This window comes from Phyllostomus hastatus, unplaced genomic scaffold (assembly GCF_019186645.2).
Source record: "Phyllostomus hastatus isolate PE091 unplaced genomic scaffold, TTU_PhHast_1.1 phas_scaffold_93, whole genome shotgun sequence".
Classification (NCBI taxonomy): Eukaryota; Metazoa; Chordata; class Mammalia; order Chiroptera; family Phyllostomidae; genus Phyllostomus; species Phyllostomus hastatus.
Window position 1 is genome coordinate 10,726,252 of NW_025334042.1, and position 24,315 is coordinate 10,750,566.

The 24,315-nt window shown below is 38.4% G+C and overlaps 1 protein-coding gene across 2 annotated transcripts in view; it reads right to left on the reverse strand.

The window, feature by feature from the left end:
- The window catches only part of SRGAP1 (SLIT-ROBO Rho GTPase activating protein 1), a 263,884-nt gene that overhangs the window by 237,933 nt on the left and 1,636 nt on the right, over window positions 1-24,315 (reverse strand). The gene's annotated exons all lie outside the window — the stretch shown is intronic.

Below are 24,315 nucleotides of genomic sequence, written 5' to 3' on the forward strand. Positions count from 1 at the left end.
CTTGACTCTTAGATCTTTATTTACATGGCTTAAAATTTATTTATTTTTTTAAAGAAAACTATGATTATTTCCTTTGGATAGACTTCTAAAAGTGAGATTACAGGGTCTAACTGCAATCCACAAAGAGCGTATCCATTTATACTCCCTGCTGAGGAATTATGTTTATCAAATCACACCCTTAACTGCATCAAATATTATCCTAAACAAAAAACTTCCGGCTGAAAAGTACTATCATATCTCATTGTGTGTGGTCCACCTCTGCAGCAAACCTCTCTCAGCCATGGTGCTATGGAACATATATTTAAAAAAAAATTAATTACACTAAATGACATTAATATTTAGAAACCCTCAAGTGGCATATATTAGACATATTTTTCTAGAACTTAAGGAAAAGTCAGTAAGTCTGGAGCTCCCTAAGGCAAACCCTTCCGGCCAAAGGCAGGACATAAGGATTTTTTTTCTCGGTTAAACTCATGCTGAAGCATCTAAATGCCAAAATGGTGGAAGAAACCTGAAGATGAGTGACTCAGCATACAGAAAGAATGGATTTATAAATAGTGACTAAAGTGAAATAAAATGAAGAGGGGAGCATTCAGTATAGAGAAGAACTGGTCACAACAAAAATTAGTTACACGAGCAACTCCACCACAGAGGGAAGAAATACACCGAATGCATAATGCATCGTTCCCGGATGATTCAGCACAACTTCTGGAAAAAAGTCAAAGCTCTAACCGGAGATATCCTCACCCATACTGTGTCTGGCCTTGAATTCTTCTCTGCTTAATATCTCTGTGGAGACCAGGAAGTTGATAAAAAATGGCTGCAATGGATAACAGACTCCCTGTACAACTGAACTCACTGGAGGAAAATTTTAAAACAAGAGATGTGGGAAGATTTTGCAGAAATGTGTTCTGGGGCTAAATCTGAAGAGGAGATCTGGAATTGTGGAAGTGTATATCTCATAAGTACCTTGGACTATATACATTCACTTAGGGTCCGTGGCACTGCCTCCATCACCAAAGTGTCAGGGAACAAAGGAAAACATGCACTCCTTAAGAGGGAAAATTCTAGGGAGGTCCAAAGTGCTATTAACATCCATACAGTATTTGAATTATTTGTACTGTCCCTATATAGAGAAAGACACTCAACAGAATTCTGTATATTTTTTGGAAAAATTTTTTTTCTGAATTTATGTATTTTTCTCAAGTGTATGTTTCTGAACTAAAAGATATAGCAGGAAACTCCTAAGATATATTAATAAAACTGCCCTCACTAAATTTTAGCAGAGATAGCAATAAGTAACATTTAATAGTCAGAAGATAGCCAGTAAGTCATTATGAGCACTGTGCTATGGACCAGTAACACAGTGAGAAGTTCCCCCTGGATCCCAGTCCTCGGAAAGCTTAGTTTGGCAGACTAAATGTACACTTAAACATGAACTAGCAGTTGTCAAGGGGCTTTCACATTATCGCGATTTAAAACCCCTGAAAGTGGAAGATTTCTCAGAATAAAAATAAAAATGTTATTTTTTTCCTCCAGACAAAACATAAAAGGAATGAAGGAATAAAGAGAGTAAAATGGAATTGATCCTATCTCTTCAAATACTTAATTGCAAAGACACACACATGCATTTATCACATAACTCCAGGAAGAAAAAAATTCCAAATTAAAAAAAAAAACACCTACCCTCATTCCTTTCCCATTTAATACCAACTGGCTGCAGTGCAGTAAGGTAATCCGTGTGAAGTCATGCAGAATTAAATGTTTACAAAGGAGTCAATGCAGGCCTAACTTTTTTTCTCAAAATGGAAATAGCTTAAATTTATTTCTGATAATGCCTCTTTTCATGACTTTTGAAATAATTAAATAAAATTCTTTTTAAAAATCAGGTAACATTCATGATTTTTATGAGATAACCAAAATGAAAAGGATTAAATTCCAAAGTAACTTCCATTACTTCCTGAAAAAGTAAAAATAGAACTATCATATGATCCCACTTCTGAGTGTATATCTAAAGGAAATGAAATCATTATCTCAAAGACATCTGCACCACTATGTTCAGTGCAGCATTATTTGCAAAGACATGGAAACACCTAAGTGTCCATCAATGAATGGATAAAGAAAATTATACACACACACATATGTTAGAATATTGTTCAGCCATAGGAAAAAAAAAGGATATTCTGTCATTTACAACATGAATGGATATGAGGGCAGGATGCTAAGTGAAATAAGTCAGACAAAGAAAGACAAGTACTGCCCTAGCTGGTATGGCTCAGAGGATTGAGCACCAGCCTGAGACCAAAGGGTTGCCAGTTCGATTCCCGGTCGGGACCCATGCCTGGGTTGTGGGTCAGGTCCCCAGTGGGGCGGCACATGAGGAGCAACCACACACTGATGTTTCTTTCCTTCTCTTTTCTCCTTCCCTTCCCCTTTCTCTAAAAATTAATAAATAAAATCTTTAAAAGAAAAAAGAAAGACAAATACTGTATGATTTCACCTATATGTGGATTCTAAAAAATCAAACTCTTAGAAACAAGAGATTAGAATGGTGGTTGCCAGGAGCTTGGTGGGGAGGAATGGGGAGATACCAGCCAAAGGGTACACATTTCCATTTACAAGATGAATAAGTTCTGGGGAAGTAATGTACAAGCATGATGATACTGTATTATAGTTAACACTATATTGCATACTTGAAAGTTGCTAAGACAGTAAATCTTAAAAGTTTACCACACACACAAAATTTTAACATGTGAGGTAATGGATGTGTTAACTAACATTACTGTGGTAATCATTTCATTTTATACACACGCACACATGCACATATAATGAAACATACACCTTAAACATACACAAGGTTTTATGTCAATTATATCTCAATAAAGCTGAGGAAAAACAGGATAACCTCCATTAACTGATATAACAGAACTGAACTACCTATATAAAGTTAAACAAAGATAATTATTTGAATTAAGATAGGAAAAGCAAGTAAATTCACATTTGTTGCACAACTAACTCTAAGCCAGGCTTTTATAATGGCTTTACAAGATTTACCTAATGTAATCTCCCCAACAGTGCTCTGAGATGTAAACTGAGTCTCACAAAGGCAACACCACCTTGTGCAAGGTGATATTACTAGAAAGTGGTGGAACCAGAACTGAAACTCAGGTCAGATGGCTGCTAGTGTTTCAATGCCTCCTATACAAAATATGCAAATTTGGCATGACCAATGTTTATGGGGAAAATAACTAAGATGCTCTTCCATGGGACTCTAATTTCAACTGCCTCATTTTTTAAATCAGAACAAACACATGCCTGCCCATTCCAGAGGAGGGCTGTGAGCATCAAGTGTGACTACGCATGCATGTGTACTTGTTCCCATAAAAAACCACACATGATGTTACTGACTCTGAAACTATATTCAGGGAAGGAAAAGGACAAATGTGTAGTTGCTTGCAAATAGGGAAGCAAACTGCACCTTGTACAAGGAAGAGCTTTGTACCAATGACATCTGTCCAGACTTCCTTGTGAAAGACTCGGCTGCCTATCTCTCAAAGCGTTCAAGCAAGATGACTACTCATCTGTCTGAGACTCTGGATGAAGAGGAAGAAGTTGGATTAGGTGGCCTCGATGTCTATTCCACTTCTAACATTCTTCAATGCCAAGAACAGCTTAGAACAGAATCTTTCACATAGGAAAGAAATATATTTCCCCTTTGGTACCTCTATCCCAACTTCAAAGAAGTTTTGGATTATTCTGCAAAGAAAAAGACAAATGGCTCAAAGAGAGAGGAAGAAAATGATCACCAGCTAAAGCGGAAGTATAGGCGGTCATCTTTTCTCTTCAACTATTCCATCTTTCCTGCCACAGGCTTACTCTCCTCTGGAAGGTCATTCATCTCTTGGGTATGTTTGGATCAGCAGCCTCCACACTTTTTTGATGGTATATCACATTTAAAAAAATGAACATAATCTCAATGTGTTTCCATTTCTGTATTTATTAGTTATGTATGCACACTGGTATGTTAATATATTTTGGATAGTATACACATACACACACAGTTTTAAAGGAGACAAAAGAAACATCATATTTTCTTCCAGTACATCACTGTGTATCTTCTTCTCCCTTCTGCAAACTTATCATTCACTTCTTCCTCCCATGAGTCATCAAGTCCACTCCGTTCCACCTCTCATGTTTCCTTCGTATCTCTCAACACTTCCATCCCCAGGTCAAAGACAGAACTGAAGCCTTCGGTATGCCACTCTGCAGGACTAGAAGTCTTTTACACTGGCCTCCCTGCACTCAAGGCTCCCCACCCTTGCCTCTGACCATACCACCCCCAATAGCTCCCCACAGTCCGCAGACAGTCTAAATTGCTGAACGCCACAGACAAACATAAACATTATGGTGGTCACCTCACTATGTCATCTCTGGCAAAAGAAACTTCTCTCAATTTTCTGGTCTGGAAAATGAAATTAGCCGTGTCTACCCCAGTGTTTCTTGTGAGATGCACACAAAATAATGCCTGCAAAGTACTGTTACCCTGCCAGGCCCACAACACCTGCTAGCTATTTTCAGTGTTACTTTTCTATTCTTATCTTGTTACTCTATTCAAAGCATTTAAAACACCAAGCTAGTAATTCCTAAAATGGAAGAATGTAGAATCACTCGAGGAGACTTCCCTTTACCCAGAATGCCTTTTCTTTCCTGGAGAACATCTGCTCATCCATCAAGGCTAATTCGAATGTCTGTCCCATGAGTCCATACGTACTTTCCCAGGCAGAACTTTTTCCTGCATAACATTCCCATAAATTTAAAACACCTCTGACATAATATATAGCAAATCTTCTCCATCTCTAAAGCCAGCGCATGATCCATAAAAAAACATAGGCTGTGTTTCAATAGTTATTAATTCAATAAACTCTACCTGAGCAACTATTATAAGCTAAGGCGGGTGCCTTAAAAAACATTTACCCCTGGGGTAGATGATAAAGGAGGTATTCAATAGCTGTTTGTTGAATGAGTGAGTGAATGAATGAATGAATAAAATTTAATTTCTGCATGACTATAAAAGAATTTAAATCAGTGACTCAGAATCAAATGTTTCAATTTTCTTAATAATATAATGGAGGCACATTATAAACACATTTAATTTACTGGAATTTAACTACATGTCCATATTTACTTGGAAGGGACTGACAGACAAAGGGAAAAATCTTATTTTCTTCAACATCCTTTTGCTCTTTCAACTAGATCTTGGCCATATGGAAGCATGAGGCCATATTCTATAAACAAAGAGAGATTTAATTTCTGGATTCTGAGCTTTCATGGATGTACAGTAGTTCTTGATAACGTGATGACTTGGGGATTTTTCAAGAATATAATTTTGTTTAATTTTTCTCCTTATTGTTTCATTTGAGATCCTAACCCTCATACAAGTTGCAATTCCACTGTAACTACTGCTATAGGAATTTCATTGACTGCCAGTGTACCTAGGGTTTTTTTTAAAATCAAGAGCTCTCATGAGACATAATATAATTACCTATTACAGAAAAACTCTCACCTTTACACTAACTGGAATTAGCCATAGCCCACAGAACAATGCACATCATTGTTCCACAGGTAGCTGTCAAGTCTCTGGACTGCCCTAAGAGTTGGTACAGACCATAGAAAATGGAGTCGTGCTATCAAAGTCCTAAAAAAGAGTGCCCTGCCTTATCTTCCTTTTCCCTAGTTCAAAAACCCACGCAGATTTGTAGGGAAATTGTACCTTTATTCCGTGAGGGCTCATCACGTCCCCATTTTAGTTTCCAATTTACTCAGGTGTGACATGTAAAGGCTCTTTATAATTTGCAAAACACCCAAATTAAGAAGGGGCGGTAGCAAAGCAAGAAGCAGGGGGCTGCATACATTTTCTGCAGTCTTAGTTTACATTGCCATGATCTGATGTCCATATACAGGAATTGAGAGTAATTCTGCATCTAAATTGGCTAACTTAAGGATGTTACAAAATTGCTTTGATTTTTATAGCAATGGTTCCCAAAGAGTGGTCATCAACCCACAGCATCAGCATCACCTGGGAACTGGTAAGAAATGCAAGTTATAGGGCTTGGAGTGGGGCCCAGCACAATGGTTAACCAGTCCCTCCAAGTGATTCGAATACATGCTAAGTGGTTCTACCAGAAGTTCTACCACCACTCAAAGAGGAACAACAGCAACTTAGCTTACATAAGTAAATTTAGAGAGTTGGCTAAGGAGATACAACTTCTTTCCCAGGAGAAATCAAGACAGGAAGGGGCCTCTTCACTTGGGAACCAGCAAGGTCTTTCAGCGGGAGTAACAAAGGAGCTGAGGCAGCGATTTTTATTATCCCCAGCAACAGGGCACTATATTTAGCAAGTGTTCCAGTTTAGGACTTTTTAAATATTGCTCCCCTAAAATGCCTTTTCTACTGCATACAAAGGGGCAACTCCACCATGAGTTTCCTCATCAAGTAATCCATTGAGCTAATCATAAGGCAACAATTTAATGTCAGCACACAATCACTGAACCAAAAGCGCTTTTATTTGAATTCATATGAACTCTTATTAAGACGAAGATGGCAATTATTCTTCCTAGCTTTTTGAAAGTTTAAAGAGAGTGACTGACATGAAATCTAAGCATTTAACTTTTCCTAAGCATTTACCTAGCTCTGCAGGCTGGCTGGAATACAGGTTTGAACCCTGGTGGCTCCACCTTTTAGTATCTATGTTGGGGCAACTACAGGTTTCTAAGTTCTCCCTATAAATATGAAAATGACACCAATATGACCTCTCTCAAAAGCAACACACTGTAAACGTGAGCTGCTGGCACTGTAGACAGTAAGAGTAAAAACTGCAAGCAACATTTACATGATAAACAGGCACTTTGCATCAAGTCACAAGTATCAGTCTGGACCCAAGCTTTTCTCTGGTTCATTAACAGGGGAGACCAGATCTTACTCCAAAACAATCAAATTATAAAGACTTGAATGGCAGAGTGAATACCTGTAGGTAAACACAAAGGAGAAGGCGAAGTGAAGTTACTGGGAGACTTGTTGACAGTGAGCTGCCGACCAAGGATGTGCAGTATGTGTCTGCCTGGGGTGTTCTTTGGAAAGGGCGTTGCCATCCCTGCGCTGCCATCCCTCGGGGGAGGACAGAAACACACACTGGCACTTACACATCCCACAGATATTTCATCGCTGGAAGCAAGTGAGAAGATTATGCCTTTGACAGTGGCTGAAATAACTGAAATCTCGTCACTTGTTTGGCCGATGACCTATTTCTGGCAATCCTTAATGAACAACCAGTGCAGTTCACGGTGAGTAATCTGCATCTATAGCAGCAATCACACACACAGAGAAAATAGAAGTCATTAGCTGTTGAGGTTCTCTGACACTGATGATGCAAGGAATTGTAACAAAATGTCTCTCTGAGGCTAATGTCCTAGGAAGGCAACCAACACAATTCTTTGAAGATTGGGCCCAGCATACCTTCTGGTGGTTGGGTAGATGTCTCCCATTGCTTTTCCAAAGAACCATTAAAATCCCTATGTTCAGTGTTTGCTTTGTAAGATTTAAGTCTGTTAAGTAATTAATTTCTCTGGAGATCAGTGAGTTTTAAATTATTTAAGAAAAAAATTACTAATTAAGACAACAGTGTCAAGCAGTTGTAAATAATAACAAGAATAAGAAAAAGCTCACTTTCATTGGGCTCTATTTGCTGAGAGTGGGGCTAAGCTATAATCTCATTTAACCGTCACAACGATCTTAAAAATAGATACAATCATCATATGCATTTTCAAATTAGAAAGCTGAGGTTCCAAAAGGAACCATCATTTGAACTGGATTTATTTAAAATATTAACCACTACACATGTTGCCTTCCTAAAGGAGGCCTAATCACTGAAACTGGTGAAGATTAAAGTACATGGGTGACCAATGGTGAAGGTTGCCACTATTCCATTTGAAGGACAATCTTGTCTCTAAATCAACAAGGAACAAGTGACAGTGACAGCTATTAAAGGGATAAGGCAGATCTTTACATAGTTCTACAGAACGGTGCAGTCCAATACCACTCAAATGAAGACCAGCGGACTGTGTATGGCAGATCCCCAATGAGAGATCATGAGCTTCTTTTAGAGCCTAAATCATCACATCACTAAGCACTGTTTAGTTTGGCTGACATTCTTCCATAACAAGACCTTCAGGATAAAGGAAGCTATACCATGGCTTACCTTACCTCCTGGTAATAAACAGTGCGCTTAGCAACACTGGTCTACAGGCCAACTCTGAGTAGCCTGGTATAGGTGATATTGTTGAGAAAAAGGAAAGTCTATATTACCCATTCTGCAAATGATCACGTTTGTCCAGTGAATAAATATATAAATAGTATATGCAGACAGAAATTATGCCACTGGGAGGACATATTCCAATCCATTTCAGGACTTACATTTTTGCCTAACCCATTCAATCCTTTGGCCCGCAAGTTTTTCATAACCACAAAAGTTATATGTGTGAGATTTTTAAAAACAAAAACGTTTTATTTTCCTACTCTTACTAAGTATTGTTTAAATTCATTAAACCCCATACTTTATTTGGATTTCCATAGTTTTTACTTAATGTGCTCTTCTTGTTCCTGGATCCCACCCAGGATGCCGTGTTGTAGTCAGCTCTCCTGTCTCCTGCGGCTCCTCTTGGCTACTAAGTGTTTTGTAACCTAAGGCTAATTATTATTGCTTCAGAGCCAGAGCTCACATACTCACATTTTTTGAGCACTTACTGTGTGCCAGACAGTTTTTTGGTTCAACATTCCACCTGTCTCAACAATGCTCTGAAGTTAAGTACTATTATTACCCCCATTTCACAGGCAAGGAAAGGAAGGCAGGATGAGCGTTAGTAGTGTGTCTGTGGTTAAATGGCTGCAGGCTGGCTGGGCCAGGATTCAGACCCCAGCAGTCTGATTAAATTATGCCATTAAATGATTTCACAATTTAATTCGAAGACCACTAGAGGAAACATGAGAAGCTTGACAGAAAAGACAACTGTGTTGACCCAACTGTAGGAAGTGGAGTTCCCAGCTTCAAACGAGAGAGATGTATTTGTAGATTAGGTATCTGAAAATCTTTCAAACATGGGCTTGTGGTGAAACATTTGAGAGTTCCCATAAACATTTTTAATACAATGAGAATAGAAGTTCAAATGAAAAGGAGCAGCCATTTGAAAAATCATTCATTAACTCCTTTTGTAGTAACACCAGCACCCCCTTTATCCTCAGGGCAGTTGTTCCGAGATCCACAGCGGATGCCTAAAACCTCGAATAGTTCCAAACCCCATATATACTATATGTTTCCTATGCATACCTACTTCTTCACTTAAAAGAAGTACTTCAGGGCTTCTCTTTGGCATATCCAAGTTGCCAGCATCAATACTCATGCTCATGGGGCCACCATTAACTAAAATAAGAGTTACTAGAACACAAACACTGTGACACTGTGACAGTGGATTTGACACTGAGATGGCTACTGACTACGGGGTGGAGAGCATACCCAGCCTGGATGCACTGGACAAAAAGATCATTCACCTCCTGGGCTCAAGGGGCTGGACACCCCAAAATTTCATCACCTACTCAAGAGCAGCACATGATTTAAAATGTATGAATGCTTTACTTCTGTTATTTTCTATTTAATATTTTCAAACCACAGCTGACCACAAGGAAACCACAAAAGCCAAACCACAGATGAGGGGATATTGTAATCAGAAACCTCTCTTATAAATTCTCTTTGTTAGATTCTTAAAATTTATCAGTCTTCTGTGCCTTGTTATTAGCAAGGAATGGGCCCACTGTCTGTAACAATGAAAAGAGAGGGGCAAACTGGGTGCGGCGAACAAGTGAGGGCACATTAAGTGAGCCAGGGGATTAGCCAGACGCCCGGTGGGCCCTTCTGACCCACCTCTTTTTTGGTCCCCGTCCTCTGAGGGCAGGGACAGGCAGCGCTGGATCCCACCGGCATGAGCACACTTCTGGCTCTGAGTTCTCACTTTTTCATGGAGTTTACGGATGATAATTTGACTGAACTGCTCTCAATTGCGGGCATTCACTATGAATACAAGAAAAAATCATCACCAGAAAACTTCCGTGTCAAAATAATGCTATGCACATTTACAAATGTAACCGCAAGATGAGCAGACTGACTTCTTGCTTCCTCTCTTTGGAAAAGAAGGATTGGCGGCTTAATTCCTTTTTTTACAGATGCTAATTTCACAGCCACTCTAAAATTTGAACTTCCTCAGACGAGTACACCCTCTGACTTCAGATAAGCAGACAACTATTGTTCTATCTTAATTGCTGGAGGTCTGAGGGAGGGGGCTGTTTTTGTAAGCCACACCTTTGGAATAATAAAAGTGAAGGGCAAAAGTCCAGAGGTCTTCCACAGACCAGCTGAGGAGGGAGACAGAAATGACAGCACAGAAACTGCGACATCAAGCACTATGAAAACTGCTGGAACCTTTGTAAATGTTCTTGTTCTGCCAGGTCAACTATGATGCCAAGATGGCTGGAGGATGCTACATCTTCCACGGAGCCCTGAATTATTGTAGGTTGCTGCAGGTGGCTTTGGAGTAGAACTCCAAAGTGTAAAATGTAGGAGCAGCTCCACAACAAAAGGAGAGTTGTCACCTGCAAGCTGCAACAATGAAAGACCAGACCTGAATCTTCAGCAAGACCCTAGATTTCCCATCAGAATCTCAGATTAATCAGGAAAGTGTGGATGGGGGGTCTGGGGGGAAGGGGGCTGTATGGAAACTAACCTCACAGATGATCTAATCATAAATTCCTAACTGGGCATCTCATGGTGGGTTCTCATGCCCCAGGCCTGTAACTTCTTTAGTGAAATGTTTTAAGCCAGCCCTGCCCATTGTTCTTGGGCAGCTAGGTTAACACACCTTTGAAACACCAAACATTGGAAGTAATATCCTTCAAGGGAATATTAACCCTCACAGAGCACACAATCTTGTTCACTACCCCGAAACCTGATCCTGGCCTTGCTTCCTTCCTTACATTCCCTCCTTAATTTCAAATACATAAAAGAAGCTGCAAAACTGTTATTCTCCAGACCATTTGAGATCTTACTCCCTGGCATATGACCTCAGGTTGGCTCAAATAAACTCATAATAATTGTTTACAGGTTTGGATGTTCTTACATCAATGAGAGGTTTTCACTGGTCCTCAGTACACATTTCCACCCTTAAAATCCACACATCCTGGATTTTTTTAATGTGCAGACACATATCTATGTGTAAAGAATTTAAACTCTCAGTGTAATGTTATTTACTCTCTTGTATGTGTATCCTCCTCAGTGTGTGGATCCAGATCCCTATAATTCTCTTCATGAAAAAAAAAAAACCCACTTATTTCTCCCGTAGTAACTTGAACTATACTCATAGAAGCTAAAGGGTTCTCTTGCTAAAACAGAATTCGATATTGGATACATTAAATATAACTGCATGAAAGTCACTAAGAGAGTAGATTTAAAAGTTCTCATCACAAGAAAAATATTGTAACTATGTCTGGTGATGGATGTTAACTGGGCCCATTGTGATCATTTCACAATGCTTACAAGTATCGACTCTTTATGTTATATACCTGAAACTAGCATAATGTTACAGGTCAATTATATCTCAATTTTAAAAAGCATAAGGTATTGACGGGTTAAAAAAAAACACTGAATATAAGATCTCTACTAACCACAGGATAGTAAATTTAGATAGGTAATTCTACATGACCCTTCTGATTGAAACTATTGTACAATATTATTTATTTTTTTAAAATTTTGTTTATGGATTTTAGAGAGAAAGGGAGGGAGTGGTAAAAAGAGGGGAAGAGAGAAGCAGTGATTTTTTCATTCCACTTATCTATGCATCATTAGTTGATTCTTGTATGTGCCCTGACCGGGGATGGAACACGAAACCTTGGTGTATTGGGATGATATTCTGACCAAGTGAGCCACCCAGCCAGGGCCTAAAATATTTTTAAAAATGTGATTTGACTCACAACACCAACTTCACACAGGAATTTAAAAATTCTCCAAACTAAATAAAGTCAGTATAAAAGAGATCAAATGAGAAAAAGTGCTATGAGGAAGGAGATGGGAAGGGCCAGTGGTGGTTAAGCCTTAATATTCCTAAATAGCACACACAGTCAGACAAAATGTCACCTAGAAAAAAAATTTCAAAAGATCAGTATAACCAGACCATATTCTATGATAATGGGATTAAGTAAGAAATTGGTAACTAAAAGATAACTGTGTATTCCTGGAAAACTTAAAACACAATTTAAACAGATCATGAGTCACAGAAAAAAATCACAATGCCAACTAGAAAATGCACAGAACTGAAAGATAAAAACATGACACACCAAAATTTGTAGAGTGAAGGTATAGCAGTAGAGGGAATTTTATTACCTTGCATACTTACATTAAAAAATAATAAAAATAAAAACTTGGAAAATAAATGAGAACTTAAAAAAAGAACGCTCATCAAAAAAGTTAAAGAAAGGGAATAACAGGGAGAATAAGCTAATAGAAAACAAATATAAAATACAGTAAACCAAGAAAGCAAAAACCAGTTCTTTAAAAAGACTAATACAAGACATCCATGTGGCAAGGTCAGTCAAGGAGATAGGTGAAGACACACAACTGTTATTAAGAAAGAAAAGGCACAACTGCAGGGGCTGCAGAGAGTAAAAAGATAGGAGAATGCTGTGAAGAGTTTTATGTCTGTTAATCTGCAAATATGTAAATTTGGAAGCAATGGTAATTTTTTTCTTGACAAAATCACTAGACATGGATAAACTTCAAGAGTTCTACTAAACACTTGAGTCAGATAATTCTAATCTTACATGAACTCCAGAGAATAGTAAAAGAGCAAACAATTCCCAACTTCAAACACTATTATTCTCAAATCATATTGTAATTACTTTTTTTGAAAAGATGTACTAAATTTCCCCACATTTTAAAATGTAATTAAAAATGTGAAGGCGACTTCTGGCCAAGATGGAGGCATAGGTGGATGCACTGTACCTCCATCCACAACCAAGATTGGAACAACAACAATTTAGAGGCAGAATAACACCCAGAACTGACAGAAAATTTATCTGAATGGGAGTCGGACAGCCAAGAAGTTGAAGTAGACACGTTCACCCAGACCGGTAGGAGGGGCGGAGATGAGCAGCCAGGTGCGGGTGGCGGCACATGTAGAACAGGGAGAATTGGGTGCATGAGACAACTGGGATCGCGTGAGGCATCTGGGGCGCGCAAGATCGCAGCGGGTGGACCCTGAGTACACAAGCAGCAGCTGGGAGACCCAGTGAGGCAGCGATTGTGGAGCAGGGCAGAGCGCGTAATCCAGGATCCCAGGGAAGGAACTGAGCTGCCACGGCGCACGGAGCTACCGCCATTTTTCTCTCAACCCCACCCCCACATACAACATCACAATCTAGCGACTGGGATGCCCAGCCCTGGTGAACACCTAAGGCTCTGCCCCTCACAGTAACAGGAGCAACCAGAGCAAGAAAAAAAAAAGAGAGAGAGAGATAGCTCAAACAGAAGAACAAATCAATGCCTCAGAACTCATCCTTTTGAGCAGCCAAGAGATAGCTAACCTATTAGATGCACAGTTCAAAACACTGGTGATCAGGAAGCTCACAGAATTGGTTGATTTTGGTCGCAAATTAGATGAACAAATGCAGGTTACCATAAAAGAGATGAAGGAATGTGCACAGGGAACCAACAGCGATGGGAAGGAAACTGGGACTCAAAACAATAGAGTGGACCAGAAGGAAGAAAGAAACAACCAAACAGGAAAGAATGGAGACATAAGAATTCAAAAAAACAAGAAGCTCAGGAACCTCCAGGACACCTTTAAACATTCCAACATCCAAATTATAGGGGTACCAGAAAGGGAAGAGGTAGAGCAACATATTGAAAACGTATTTGAACAAATAATAAAGGAGAACTTCCCCATTCTGGCAAAGGAAATAGACTTCCATGAAGTCCAGGAAGCTCAGAGAGTCCCAAAGAAGTTGGACCCAAGAAGAAACACACCAAGGCACCTCATAATTACATTAGCCAAGGTAAAAATGAAGGAGAGAATCCTAGAAACAGCAAGAGATAAGGGGACAGTCACCTACAAAGGAGTTCCCATCAGACTGTCAGCTGATTTCTCAAAAGAGACCTTACAGGCAAGAAGGGTCTGGAAAGAAGTATTCCAAGTCATGAAAGACAAGGACCTATATCCCAGATTACTCTATCCAGCAAAGCTTTTATTTAGAATGGAAGGGAAGATAAAGTGCTTCTCAGATAAGGTCAAGTTAAAGGAGTTCATCATCACCAAGCCCTTATTTTATGAAATGCTAAAGGGACTTAGAAAAGAAGATTGAAAAAAAAAAAACAAACCATCTATAGTAAAAGGACAGCAAACTCACAATTATTAACAACCACACCTAAAGCAAAACCAAAAGAAACTAAGCAAACAACTAGAACAGGAACAGAACCACAGAAATGGAGATCACATGGAGGGTTAGCAACAGGGAAGTGGGAGGAGGAGAGAGGGGGAAAAGGTACAGAGAATAAGTAGCACAGATTGTAGGTAGAAAATAGACGGGGAGGGTAAGAATAGTATGAGAAATGTAGAAGCTAAAGAACTTACGACACATGGACATGAACTAAATGGGGAGAAGCAGGTGGGAGAGCGTGTACAGGGTGGAGGGGAGTGAAGGGGGGAAATGGGACAACTGCAATAGCATAATCAATAAAATATATAAAAAAAGCAAAAAAAGAAAAAAATGTAAAGGCATACTCTAACATACCTCGTGGGTCAAAGAAGAAACCATTCATATAGTAGCAGAAAAAAACATAAAAACAAATGTATTATGTATCCGACTTAAGAAAATAAATGATAAACCCAAAGAAAATCAGGAAGGTGGTAGTAAAGATAAGAGCAGAAATCAAGTGCTGACTGTTGTGGCTCAGTAGGCTGGGTGTCCTCCCACAAACTGAAAGGTAAGCTGCTTTGATTTCAAGTCAGGGCACATGCCTGGGTTGTGGGCCAGGCCCCCAGTAGGAGGTGCACAAGAGGCAACCACACATTGATGTTTCTCCCCCTCTCTCCCTCCCTTGCCCTAAAAATAAATAAATAAAATATAAAATAAGTATTTTTTAAAATAACAGATCAAAATGAAAAGAAAAAGTCAAAAAAAGTCAAGACCTTTTACTATTCATCAAGGAAGAGACAAGACAGAAACAAATGTTTCACAATATTTTAAATTCAATACATATAAGCCACTTTTTAAAAATATAAGAATTTGATCATCAATATTATGTCAATATACTTGAAAACATACACAATAGATAAATTTCTGGAAAGTATAACTTTCCAAAGAAGAAGAAATAGAAAGACTAATCCTATAACTAATGAAGAAAATAACTTCTGATTAGTAGTTGAAAAGTTCTTCACACACATAAAATAACTAGACCCAAATAAAACCATAAAATTTTCAAATAAAGGAGCATTCCAAAATTTCAAACTCTTTCACAAAATAGAGAAGCAATACTGTCCAATGTATTCATATATAATTTAGATATGAACCCAAGTATATGGTCAGAAAGGAAAACAGGCCTATTTCATTCAATTTAGAGATAAAAAACAAATATTGACAAACTGAACCCAAATATATACATATGATACAATGATGAAAAGAGGTTTAATTCTGGAATGCAAAGATGCTTTATTATTAGACAAGCTATAAATATTACTCATATTAACAGATTAAAAAATAAAAATTCTATGAAATACAAGAAATATCACTTAGCCTGATGAAGAGTACCTATAATAAACCAAAAGCAATCATTATCCTTTCAAAGGAAGAGGAGCCTAAAAGCATTCCGTTTAAGAAGACAAAAAAAAAAGCCAATATCACCACTTTATTAACTTTGCACTCAAAATTCTACCTAGGGCAAACTACAGGAAAAATAAATTAAAGCCATAAAGTTTGGAAGGAGTAAATAAAATTGTCTTTATTTGCAAAAAAGTCTTACAACAAAAGTGTTTAAATTTATTAGAAATAATAATAGACAAGTAAAGTGGCTGGATATAAGACCAACATGTAAAAATAAACTGCATTTCCATATACTAGAAACAATTAGAAAACAGGAGACCTCATGGCCCTGACTGGTGTGTCTCAGTGGGCTGGGTGTCATCCTGCAAACCAAGAGATCTCTGGTTTGATGCGAGGTCAGGGCACATGCCTGGGTTACAGGCTAGGCCGCCCATTAGGGGTGTACGAGAGGCAACCGATCCATGTTTCTCTCTTTTTCTCCCTCCCTTCCCCTCTCTCTAAAAATAAATAAAATTTAAAAACCTTTTTTAAGAAGAAAGAGATCTCATAAACTTTAGTAATAAAAATTGTAATATGTCATTAAATAAATCTAAAAATATAAGAAATATAAAACTTTAGAGTAAGATATTTTAAAAACAACTAAATAAATGGAGCAATGTTCATGAGTAGGAAGAATATCATGTAGATGCCAATTCTCTTTGATTTATAATTTCATGTAGTTTCAATCAAAATGCCAATGAGGTTTCCACGGAAGGAAAAACTGATTCTAAAATATATTGGAAAAGAAAGCACCGAGATCACCAAGAAACTTTGGAAAGAATATAAAGGGGATTTGGCCTACCAGATATAAAGACATTATGAAGCTATAGTAATTAAGATAGTGTAGTGGGTGCAAGAATGTATAAATTAACCAATGAAACACAATACAGCGTCCAGAGATAAACTCACATATATATGAAAATTTGATCAGGACACAAGTAGACCACTTTTTAAAGGAAGGGACTAGTTAGCAAATGGAATAAATAAAAATTTGGCCATCCATTTGAAAACATATCCCTAGTTCACAATATGAAAAACAAACTTTAGATGAATTAAAAAGTAATGTCAAAAGCAAAATACTCACACACACACACACACACACACACACACACACACACTCTCCCAAGTGTTGGCTGAACTCAAAGCAAGGAAAAACCAAGGTATATCACTGAGTTGTAAGCAAACAAGAAGTATGATATTTTCCTGTAGACAAATTCAATTATCTAAGGTTCCATCCAAAGACTAAGTTCTCCTTGGATTTACTTTACCCTGCTCCATTCTGAGGGAAGGTGGAACTCAAAGTGAAATCCCTGCATTAAACCAGGAAACCTCTCAAGGGGCGGGTGTACCGTGGTCCAAAATTATAGGAAGTACAACCTATGCTAAGTGGGAGAAACAACTGCAAGTTCCTTGTGACATGCAATACAGCTTGGAATGTATGCGTAAAGCTCGGTCCGCCCAGGCCAGCACCACAACAGCGACTGCACACTGTTAGCATTCAGTAACTGTTGGATGCTGTTATGATTATTGTAAACTTTTGGCTTCACAGAACATCTGACTTGGGGAAGCGACATTTTCTGTTACTTGTCAAATGACACATAAAACTGAGGTCTGATTAGAATTTCTCCTGCTGCTGAAATCACACCACCGGATGTGGCAGGAATGTACCTGGCACAGCTATGTGTCCACTTGGCTTGTCATAACCATGGTCTCTTTAAAAAAAAATGTTATGAGATATTCTCCATACCATAAAATGTTCTTCAAAAACCACTGTTAACGACTGTGTAACATTCCCTATGTACAAGTTAGTTAACCATTCCCCGCTGGAACTCAGTTAACTATTCCCCACAGTGGGACATGTAGACTGTTTCCAGCTTTGTGTCTTTCTAAAGAAGTTACACACAATTTTAATTCAATTTAATTTTGTGGTAATACTTCATTGGATGGATACTCTAGACATTTCTGAGTGATTACTATATTAATTTATACTATTGATAATTTAAAAAATAAAATGGAATAGGCATTGCAGAGAGAGTCACGTAAAACAGAGCCAAGAGGCTACTCGGGAAGCGGGCCCTGTGCACACCCTGCCTCAGTTCTCAGGGCTGCCGTTAAACAGCTAAACCTGCTGCTCAACCTGCTGCTAAACTCAGCTCAAGGCCCAGCCGCACGCATCCTGGAACAGCTACCACCCAAACACATTCAGACTTGACTTCCTTTTCGTAGTTTTCACCTCCCCAATTTGCATCCTGGAACAAACCAATCCCTGGTAATCTAGTCAGCAATCCTTCATTTGTATGAAAGAATTTCATTTTGTGGATTTTGTCTTACAAACAAACCCTGCTTTTCCTTGTTCTCTGCAGAGAACATTTTCATTTGCTACCTGAATGTGTCTCTTAGATTCAAATCCTTTAAGATGCCAAATAAACTTTTTATTTGTTTTATAGCCTCAAATCTTTACTGATTAATGCTATAAAGAAATAATAATCCAAAACTATTATTCTATTAATTCAATAAATGTTTAATAAATCCCTGTACCAGGAGATACATAGATAATTTTTAATACCAAAGTGCTGTTATATGTCTATTATATCTCAATATAGCTGAAAAAAATCAAAGTGTTTTCTAATGAAGCAGAAGCAAATAAGTAGTTATAAGTAAAAATTTCATTTCTACATTAATCTTAAAGGAAAATCTTTTTCTGAAGACTATGAAATTAAGTCAGTGACTTTAACTGATATAATAAGAATCCTTTCAAGCACAGATAAATAAGATCTGTTGACTGGACTTCAGTTTTCATTTTCCATGCAGCAATGCTGACCAAAAAGTAGAGAAAATTTAACACCAATAAGCAAACACGTGGCAGCCCAGGCCCAGGAAAGGTGCTCTTAGGTTCTACTACTATACGAAGATAAAACACATTGAGGGCATAGGTAAACAAACAAAATGAGACAAAGAAACATGACCTAAATGAAAGAACAGAACAAAACTCCAGAAGAAGAACTAAATGAAATGGAGATAAGCAATCTATCAGATGCAGAGTTCAAAACACTGGCTATAAGGATGCTCAAGGAACTTAGTGAAGACCTCAACAGCATAAAAAAGATCCAGTCAGAAATGAAAGATACACTAATTGAAATACAGAACAATCTACAGGGAAACAACAGTAGACTGGATGAAGCTGAGAATCAAATCAATGATTTGGAACATAAGGAAGTAGAAAACAACCAATCAGAACAACAGAAAGAAAAAAGAATATAAAAACAAACAAAATCGAGGATAGTGTAAGCAGCCTCTGGGACGTGGCATTTATCACAAAAATTCAAGATTTGGCCACTTTGGGATCTATTCAGGTGACAGATTGAAGATTATACCTTTGAATTTCAAAGAGTTTATCTAAGTCAGAATACAACAAGCAGCAGAGATATAAAAAACCCTAAGTTAAACAGAGAACAATTGCTAATTTTTGTTGACTGTTTATTACATGCTAGGCCTGTCATAAATGCTTTCTATAAGTCACCTTACTGAAGCCTCAAGAAGACAAGGAGGCAAGCACTACTATCATTAACTCCATTTTACAATGAAAAAATCATGGCAGGGCTGGGTGGCTAACACCGAAGTTTTTGCTCTTAAACACTCTGTCCTATTTCTTCCCATCTCAAGATATCAACAGGAGAGCACATCTATCTAATGTCAGTAAGAAAGTAACTCACAGCCGACACACAAAAAAACACAAATAACCAAAGAAATCTCTTCAAGTAACTGTCTTTAATCACCACTTCTGCCCTCAAACTAAAACAAAAATAGATGGAGTGATCAGACATACAGCTTAGTCCCATTTCTTTATTCTAATTCTTAGTTGTCTGAATTGAAGCAAAGACAGATAGCATGAATGAAATAAGGGTCTGTTTGGTCAATCCACAAAGTAAACTCTCAAATCGGAACCAGAGTTGAGGGTGTGTGGCTTCCAAACTGGACAACATAGCACAGGAATAAGCAAACCCAACTCCATGGTCAGAGCTGAGGTTTACCATCCTTAGTACATTCTCACCCTCACGGTGTTTCAGGGCATGCTTTTGCTCAAAAATTTCTCCAAAACTATTCCTTAATATTTTTTGAACTCCACCTAACTAATCAGATTTTCTGGGCAACATAAGAGGGCTTATTGCAATGGCTGCAATTAGGCTGACCAAAACACCAAGCAAGTTGCATTTGTACATATTCTCCATTGTTTTTTTTCTCGATCTGAAGGCCAGCATGTGAGGCTGCTAGATGGGCACTATGGTTTCTTAAAATGATCCTGGTTTAAAAAAAAACAACAACTTAGTTATAGTTCATCAATTTAACTCACTCTTCCTGTTAACAGACAAGAGTTGCTATTCTCTCTTAGGTCCAAGTATGATTCCTTCAATGAATATGAAGTCAAAATAGGGTTCTATCTCTCTTCTACTTTGTGAGGATTCTAAAAACAAACCATTACTACTGAAAAGCAGATGACTGGGGTTCTAGTCCTTAGTTAACTGTGCAACTCTGGCATTATGCCTCCTGTAAATGAGCGAGTTGGACAGGAAGTGCTTAAAGTCCCTCCCAGATATAAGGTTTTAATTCATAATTTAAGTTGTTGCTGTTTTCTATTCACGTTAGATGAGAGAACGTTAGATGTACACGCAGGTCCCATGTCAATGACAACAGCACTTTTCATTTCCCGATTAAAGCCTATTGCATGACATGGGGTCAGTTCAAATCGAACTGGCATTTCCTCATGTTCCACCTGCTACCAAAATGTACTGTTTGTAGTTCAGGCAGCAAAGTAGTCGAAGAACAACAGATTTTCTTGGCACTTCCTGTACATATAGCAGTGTAGGTGAGTATGAGATTATTCCTAGGAAAATACTGCAAAAAATAGCTGTCGACTCTTAGCAACTAACAGTATGCATTATTAAAAGCAAACACAACTTCCCATTTGTGCATCCTACCTCATGAAATGTTTTTTGGTACTTTCGGCTCCCATACATGAACCAGTATTTTTTATAGTGCTCCACAACATTTCTGGGCAGAATTCAAACATTCATAGATCACTAAAACCTACAGATAATCCTCAAATCTTCTGTTAGCCACTTGGTAACAATCTTCTCATTGTTAAGCTTTTTGCCAGAGATGCTAACAAGTAGCATTGTCAAATGGTTTGTGTTTCATACATTTTTCCAGACAAGCTTGCTTTTTAAGGGCCCGCACAAACAAGACATTAATTTCTCTGGATTCTGAATCTTTGGGAAGTTGACCAAAATGCATAAAATGGTTGGTCTTTTTCTTCCTTGCTAACACACTCCTTTTAAATTATTGCTTGTGGTCCTTTTGTTCCTGATTTAAGCCTATCTATCCTTTTTAAAAAAAGATTTTATTTAGCTCTGGCTGGTATAGTTCAGTGGACTGAGCACCAGCCTTGGAATCAAAGGGTTGCCGGTTCCATTCCTAGTCAGGGCACATGCCTGGATTGCAGGCCAGGTCCCCAGTAGGTGATGCATGACAGACAACCACACACTGATGCTTCTCTCCCTCTCTTTCTCCCTCCCTTTCCCCTCTCTAAAAATAAAGAAGTATGATCTTTTAAAGAGATTTTTTAGTTTATTTTTATTTTTAGAGAGGGGGTAAGGGAGGGAGAAAGAAGGAGAGAAACATCCATATAAAAGAGGTTGCCTCTTGTAGGTGCCCCAACTGGGAACTGAAGCTGCAACCCAGGTATGTGCTCGGATGGGGAATTGAACCAAGCACCTTTTGCTTTGTGAGGACAACACCCAACCAAGTGAACCACACTGGTCAGGGCTAAACATATCTATTCTTTAACTGCATGTATAATTCCTAATTCTCCCTCCTGTTACAATTTTGCTACACTTTACTGAATGTGATTTATTATTATCCCTATTATTTTTAATCCTCATCCAAGGATATATTTATCGATTTTAGAGAGAAAAAGAGAAACAACAATGGGCTATGCCACACCCCACGCCCCCAACCTGTATGCATCCCGACCAGGATTCAAACCTGGAACCTTTTGGTGCGCTCCAACCAACTGGGTGCCAGATAAGGCACCCAGCCATATCCATTATTTTTATGTATTCTCTATTGCATCACATTTTAATTCCTTGACTACTCTAATACTACATAGTGTTTGTGAATTCATTACAAAAAAAGTAAAAGCAAAGATGATTCTCCCCAACACATGGCAGCTGAGAGAAAATGCAAAAATGTTTGAAAATTTTACTAGGTGATTAAAACAACTGACATCACATCTTTGATTGGGCTCAAAGATCCTTAAGACTGAAAGAGTCCAAACTTCTTATCTTATAGGAAAACAAAACAAAACCCAGAGAGAAGCTATGTTACTTGCCCAACATAAGATCTCTAACTGGATACATTTGTAATCTGACACATAAAATTACACAGTAGCACCTAAAATGGTCCTTCTAACAGCTGAGAAGAGCTCCATGAAGTGTGTTCCCAAAACATGTCCAGGAAGCCACAGAGGCAAAATCCCATATCTGGAGTCATTCCTTTAGATCAAAACATTATCTCAGAAATACTGAAATAAATGCAACTGGTTTAGGGAAATGGGAAAGAATAAGAAAAAACAATACTTTGGAGTACTAGGTTCGGTCAGAAGGTAAAAGAATCACACATAATCAAAAATGACTCTTGAAATCACCCATACCCCTAAATCACCCAGAGAATCCAGTGTCTGTGGCTTTATTCATTGAAAACAGACCATTCTCTTCTCCTAATGAGGCCAACGCAGCCAGGTTTTCCTCCTGCAATACAATAGGCCACATTTCTTTTGTTTTTCATCAGATGAAATAGCTGGATAGAATTAAAAGTTGGCTGTTCCAGAAACACCTGTCTTTAAACACTGGACTAACACTCTGCCAGAGCAAGACATTCAGCCTTAAAGATGAACTCAGGAAATGAAACAGAAGACCAGAGTCCTGACTCTCATTCTGTTCTTATTAAGCTACCTGCTTTCACTATGTAACACAGCTGGCCTCATGCACTATGTACCTGTCACTCCTCTCCCACTCTCCTCTCAATTTTTCTATAAGTAGAGGTCAATTTGGGCCGTTAAACACAATCTGACTTCACTGTGTTACCCTACTCCCACATTTGCATATGTATATAATGATCTGGGGTAGACTTGAGATGTGTAGGTACTGCAAAAGAGATAATTAAAGTCTGGACACAGGCCCTCATGAGAAGAGCAGGTCAAACGCAGCAAAGAGTCAAAAAGCAGCCCAAGGACTCCAGGGTATACAAGTGAGGAGGGTTGAAGGGAGTAGAGAGATCACTTTTTATGAGACAGAATTTGTTCCAAAAATAATCTTCACCATGCTCATAATTTGTCCTTGTATTCAGTTTGACAAGACACATATAAAACTTTGCAACACATCTCATTTGATTGAGTTTTAATTAGCGTAGAGGGTCTATACTCTCAAGCATATAAGTAACCATATAACTATAGAATTCACACTCTGAAAGAAGTTAATCATGAGAATATTTTTCAAATAAGAACTTGATCACAGACAAACAACCTTAGAGCAGAAATAACTAAACCAATACTAGGAAGTTCATGCAGCAGCAAAGCCAGACTGCCACCCATGGAAGACCTGCCACAAAAGAGCCACGTGGGAAAACTGCACAGAGGAACAGTGATGATGAACAAGAGTTCTACCTGAGAATGAAAGGTTTTAAGCTGTGTTGGGCTCATTATGAAAAGAAAGGCTATGCTCACTACAAAGTTTACCTGTCTCTAAAGAAACAATTACTTCCCTGTTTAAAAAAAATGTCCATGTCAATGGAGCCAGTTCCTGTAACTATAAATTATCTTAATTACAAGCAGATAAAAATCTTCCTGAGCCACGTTTAGCTTAACTCCACTGTAGGGGTCGGCATAAAGGAGACAGGAGTCCCTGGCTTGCACACGATGAGTTGGTCTAAACCCAGACTCGGGTGATAGAGGGTTCCCCCACCAGGTCCTCTCACAGGACTCCAGGCATTTTCACAACTTGGGCACACAAAAGAACACCCAAGGCAAGTAACAGGAACGCCTTTCTCGGCAGCCCTTCTCTGACACTGTAGCTGTACAAACACAGGTGTTTCCAAAGCAATTTTAATGAACTTTGTATCAAATATTCCAAAGAACAGTAGCCACCTCAGCATTCCATCCATTGTCTCAATAGAGAAAGCTACCCTTGAGACCACGAAAGAAAAAAAAAACAATAAACAAAGGTTTATGAAACACTTCAACAGCCACATAAAATACTTGTTCTAGAGAGCAATATATTTTTCAAGCCACAAAGCACGTTAAGCAAAAA